This window comes from Macadamia integrifolia, unplaced genomic scaffold (assembly GCF_013358625.1).
Source record: "Macadamia integrifolia cultivar HAES 741 unplaced genomic scaffold, SCU_Mint_v3 scaffold808, whole genome shotgun sequence".
NCBI lineage: Eukaryota > Viridiplantae > Streptophyta > Magnoliopsida > Proteales > Proteaceae > Macadamia > Macadamia integrifolia.
The window spans coordinates 316,896-322,895 of NW_024870542.1; the positions used below are offsets into that span (position 1 = coordinate 316,896).

General features: G+C 38.2%; 1 non-coding gene across 1 annotated transcript; it reads left to right on the forward strand.

Annotated features, from left to right (window-relative positions):
* The first annotated feature begins 947 nt into the window (after positions 1–947).
* LOC122070028 lies at positions 948–1,054 on the forward strand. The gene has a single exon (XR_006137632.1). It is a non-coding gene; the product is annotated as a small nucleolar RNA R71 (small nucleolar RNA).
* The last annotated feature ends 4,946 nt before the right edge of the window (positions 1,055–6,000 follow it).

Below are 6,000 nucleotides of genomic sequence, written 5' to 3' on the forward strand. Positions count from 1 at the left end.
AATAGATGAGGAAGATTTAGGAACGCTCTGTTGGTACTCTCTACCACTCCTAAGGGCATAAACAGCATTACATTGGTTAGAGGGCCCTTGTTGGGTCTGACCTTGTACTATATTCAGTGGTGCATTAGTTGATGTTTGTGAACTAACAGGCTGATGATGCCTAGGGTTAGGCTCTGGTTGACTGGGTAAAGTTCCTTTCTCCCTCTCACGCATAATTGAGACAACTTGAGTGAGTTCTCTCGTAATATTTTGATGGCTTGTCATGAGGAGGGTCATATTTTTTTCCAAGTCACTTATTCTACTTGCCTCTCCAGTGTTGGTAAACCCAGGGGGTTGCTGATAAGATGATAGGAGAGGGGCCCTAGGAAAACTAGCCGAGGTCCTACATTTGACCTAGGAAAAGTATTTTGGAAAAAATATTGTTGTGCAAAGGGAGGCCTTTGGAGTCCAGGTTGACCTTGATTATGGAAATTGGAAGGCCCTACTTGGTTGCCCTGATTCTAAGAGAAATTTGGGTGATTTCTCCATCCTAGATTGTAGGTATTACTATATGGATGATTTTGGTATAAGGCATTAACACTATCATTAGAAGTTCCCCCAGAGGTGTTGGGGCATTCTTCTATGAGATGTCCAGGGGACTGGCACCAAGCACAAATCTTAACCAAATTGACTGATGACGGCTCTCTAGGAACAATAGCCTCAATTCTCTTGATTAGGCTATCCAAATGGGCTTCCTTGGCTACTATCCCATCCACAAAATATCTTTTTCCTCCTATGGTTCTTTCACTCTCTTAGGTTGATTCCTACTCACGGGTTTTGTCAGCTAAGTCAAGTAAGAATTCCCATGTCTTTCCTTCATCTGTAAAGGATGTGAATCCCTCAGGGCACATAGACTCTATTGGGTAATCAATACCCTCATAAATTATTTGACATAAATGCCATAGGTCAGGCCATGGTGAGGGCATTCTTGGAGTAGATCCTTGAATCTCTCCATAAGTTTAGAAAATTACTCACTAGGCTTTTGCCAAAACTGAAGGATATCACTTCTAAGCCTATTGGCCTTGTGAGTTGGGAAAAACTTCTTAAGGAAGACAACTGTGAACTGTTCCCATGAGGTTATGGAATTTGTATGTAACCCATACAACCACTTCTTAGCTTGGTCTTTCAATGCAAAAGTGATAAACCTAAGCTTAACAGCATCATCAGAAAGTTGTTGGATCTTAATTAGAACACATACCTCTTCAAATTCCCTTAGAAATAGGTATGCATCCTCAGAGGTCAACCTATGGAAGTGGGGAAACATAGTGATGTATTGAGATTTGAGTTCAAAATTATTGCCCTGGGCTTGTGGTAGAACTATGCAGGAAGGTTGGGCTGTTCTAGCAGGGTAGAACCTATCTTTCAGAGATTTAGGTGAAGGGTTTTGCTGTTGGTCTCCCATATTGAAGGGTTTTAAAGAGAGCAAACGTATAGGGTCACTACTTGTTGGATCTCTTCTTTCTAACCAATTCTTAGTATTACGTACCCACCTAACACTCATGCAACAGAAAACTACCCACAACTAGAGTAAGACAAGCACAAAAGAATGGATAGCAAAATTTTTTTTTATGATTTTTTAATGATTTTTTTGATTTTTTTTTTTTGCTTTTTGAGAGCTTACCGGCAGGGATCCGGGGTTCCTCAGGTCAATTCCTGAGGTACTGCTACAGGGCAAAACCTGTCTTTATCATACTGTGAGGCATGACGACCTCCACCGATGCAACTATTATTGCAAGTTGTTCTTCTCAGGAATTCAATAAAAGAAAAAGAAAAAACAAAACAAAGCAAACAAAACACTTCGATTTACTAAAAGAAAGCGAAAAATAACATGAAACTGTCTCCCCGGCAACGGCGCCAAAAAATTGTTTGAGATTTTAGATGTAACCGCAAGCGTACGGATCCGTGTAGCTACGGGTCGAACACAAGAAGAGCAGTCACTTTATTTATTTTTTATTTCTTTTAATAATGCGAAAGTGAACCGATTAATGGTTGTGATCTAATTCTAATTACCGTCCTAAACATATATATCTAAAATAACGTCCTAACCATTCGTCATCTAAGAATTCAAAGACACAAGCCACGCAATTAAAATTAAATAAATAAACAACTAAAAATAAACAACCCACATAATTTAAAAAAAAATAATAATAAATGAAGAAAAAAAATGCTGAAATAAAAATAAAGTAAAAGAAAGGGGGGAAAGCTAGAGAGAGACTCACAAGTAGGTTTCTCTACTTAGCCCGAGGGATGCATCATAATATGAGCTTCCCTACTTGACCAGAGAGTCACTCTTACAAGGGTTACTCTACTTGGCTTTAGGGAAAGGGAGACAATTAAAATAAAAGCAATAAATTGATGGTTCTATGGCTAGGAGGGGCAAAGCCAACACATACACTAGCCATGAACCTTGGGGGAAAGGGATAGCAATAATGTAATGAATTAAAATCCTAAATTAAGAAAGAAAGGGTAGTCAGAAGAGGGAATGAGAGGGGGGAGAGAAGACTACTGAGGGAGTCTACTTACATGAACTTCAACCCTTGAACTGAAAACTTGATCGATTTCAGATACTACCAGTACTAAAAACCAGATCTAGAATAAACCAAATCTGAAATTTCTAGTACTAGAGAAAACAAATCTGAAGAAAAAAAATTGAACTTGAAAGACATGCTTCATAGCTTGTTCTTGTCACCTAGAACTAAGCCTAGAACTAGAACTTAAAAATTACAACTTCAATTACTTAAATAATAAAAATAAAAGACTGAATCAAAAATAAAAGTGCTTGCATTAATTGAATAAAAGAACTTACAAAAGTGTTTAAAGCATAAACCAAGAACTAGAGATAGAGGGGAAAAAAAAAACCCTAGAAGAAGAATGAATTAGAGAGGAAGAGAGGGACAATTTTTTAGAGTTTTGTGGACTCCCTTTTATAGGGAATAGGAGAGAGAGAAGGATGTCCAAGGGTGGATCCCCTTGGACGATTTTGTGGTGAGGTGGAGGAGAGAGAAGAGAGAAATCGTGTGGAGAGATCTCCCACGATTTTCTTGCATTTTTTTCCTATTTTTTCTCTTTTTTCTATTTTTCTCTCTCTTCTTGCACAAGAAACCCCCCTTATCCGATTTTCCTTGCTTGGATTTGGACAATATTCTATTTTAAATGGGAAATTTCATCCATGCCCTTGTCTTTTCTTTTCTTTTTTTCTTCTTTCCTATTTTTTTATCTTTATTTTCTCTCTCTTCTTCAAACTTGCGTACAATTATCTTGGCCGACCTCGAGTGATGAGTAGGAGAGAGAAAATATTCAAAAAAAAATATCAACAAAATAGCAGCTAAGAGGTTTGAACTTGAGATCTTCTAATAAGGAAGAGATTTTGTACACCACAACTCACCAACTACGCTAGGTAGTTGTTACCAAAAATGAATCTTCAATCACTTAAGGATGTGGTCCATTGATTCTTGTTGGTATTTGGAATATTCCTTATACCCTCGGGACAATTGCAGACGGGCTGGTTTTGCATCTCGATTCAATTCTGATCCATTATTCTTTTTCTTGCCCGAAAAGAATAATCACTTGTACGGTTGACCAAACGAATGTGTATTTTTAATTGAACACGTCCATCTTGCTCAGAATTTTGTCCTCTTCACAACCATAAAAATAAATAGGACCTCTTTACATGTAAAATTGGAGATATAGTGCCCGATAGTCCTTAAGGCATTGAAAGTATAAAACCCGCAAAAAGAGAGTAAAATCCAAGGTAGCTCCATTCTAAATATGTAAAATGCATGATTTACTACCCTAGATTTCACACATAAATGTGCTCATCAGAATTCCCCCACACTTAGACTTTGCTAGTCCTCGAGCAAAACAAAAAGAAAAAGAATAAAAACAAAAAAAAACTAACTCACTTTCGTAGGAATCACGGTTGCACTTAGCATGTGCAACAAGCCTTTAAACCCCTAGGTCACCCCTAGTGGACGAGTTGTGTCTCGTGGGTGTTTGCAGTGAATATACACCCAAAATTCAGAATAAACAAATCCCAACTTTGACTAAAGGTAAGGCTCATACCGATCCGGAGCAAAGATAATTTCTCTTACAAGGGACCCCCACACTTGAACTTTTATTACCCTTTATCAATTCCAGGTACTAGCATATTTCTTAATTTGGAATTCACCTCGTCTCTTCCAAAACATCCTTATCTTAAGGCAAAACCACTTGTGAAGAAATAGGGAACCAATGACTAAGGCGTTGGAGTGTTTTTGACCAAACATGTTACCAAGCAATAATGACATTTGCACATTTTTTTTTCCTTTTTTTTTTCACTAATAAACTCTATTCTACTCCACTACTTTTGGCCTGAATGACATGGTGGAGCAAACACCAGACACCCAAGTTACTATGTAGCTTCACTTTTTGCATATGCCCACAAAGACAGTGATGCTAGAGTTCCTTCAGAAGTTTCCTCCCAAGGAATTTTGATCAAGACACCATGCTTCCTGAGGTGCAATGCCCTGTCTAGTTCCAAGGGAATCAACTCTTATTCTTCTTTATACCACATTTCACATTTCATTTAAAATTGTGCATTTGTCAACCCATGCCAAATTAAAAAGAATGTCTCAACTCCAAATCAAAAGTACAAGGAACCCACAAACTTACATATGGTCCATCACCATAAAATAGGGGTCTCTTATTTTTCAAAAGAAAGTCCCATCTCAAGACACATGCTTGTTTCTTTCTTCTCAATAGGGTTTTTATACGTTCAAAATGGGTACCTTAGTCAAAACTTTTATTTTCATACATCAAGCAACCGAATGGTATGATCATTAGCCAAAAGCCAAAGTAGGACTTCATCCTTTAGCAAGCTCAAAAAAAAAACAAAAAGAAAAACAAATAAAACAAAGTGGAAAAAAAGCAGAAACTGGTTTCCCTCCCCCACACTTAAGTCATGCAATGTCCTCAATGCATGGAAAGAATTAAAAGCAAAGACAATGCAAGGGGGTCATACCTGAATAACAGTTAGTCATCAGTGTAAAGAGGTTCATGGAGATCCATGACCTCTTCACTACTAGTAGTAGGAAACTCGAGGAACGGTTTCAAACGCTGACCATTAACCTTCGAATTTACCCCTGTTCCTGGATTCAAAATCTCCACAGCCCCATGGGGATATACATTATGAACAATAAATGGGCCATCCCATCGGGATCTAAGCTTACCAGGAAAAAGATGCAATCGAGAGTTGTACAATAAGACCTTATCACCAATTGCAAAAGATTTACGCAGAATGTGTTTATCATGGAAAGCTTTAGTCTTTTCCTTGTAAATCCTAGAACTTTCATAGGCTTCATTCCTAAGTTCCTCCAACTCAGATAGTTGGAGCCTACGATGAATTCCCGCATCAGACAAATCAAAGTTGAGCTTCTTTATGGCCCAAAAGGCCTTATGTTCTAACTCAACTGATAAGTGACAAGCTTTCCCATACACCAAACGGTAGGGAGACTGACCAAGATCGGTCTTGAATGCAGTCCGATGGGCCCACAAGGCATCAATGAGCCTAAGGGACCAATCTTTACGATCGGGATTAACAGTTTTCTCCAATATTTATTTGATCTGCCTATTAGACACCTCCACTTGGCCATTAGTTTGGGGGTGATAAGGGGTAGATAACTTATGGGTGATTCCATACTTTTTCATTAGGGCCTCAAAAGGCCAATTACAAAAATGAGTACCCCTATCACTAATTATTGCACGTGGTGCACCAAAGCAGGAAAAAATGGTCTCTTTGAGAAACTGGATCACCACTTTGTGGTCATTAGTTTTACAAGATATGGCCTCTATCCATTTAGAAACATAATCAATGGCCAAAAGTATGTACAAATTCCCAAAGGAATTAGGGAATGGTCCCACAAAATCGATGCCCCAAACATCAAAGATCTCAACTACCAAAATAGGATTGAGGGGCATCATGTT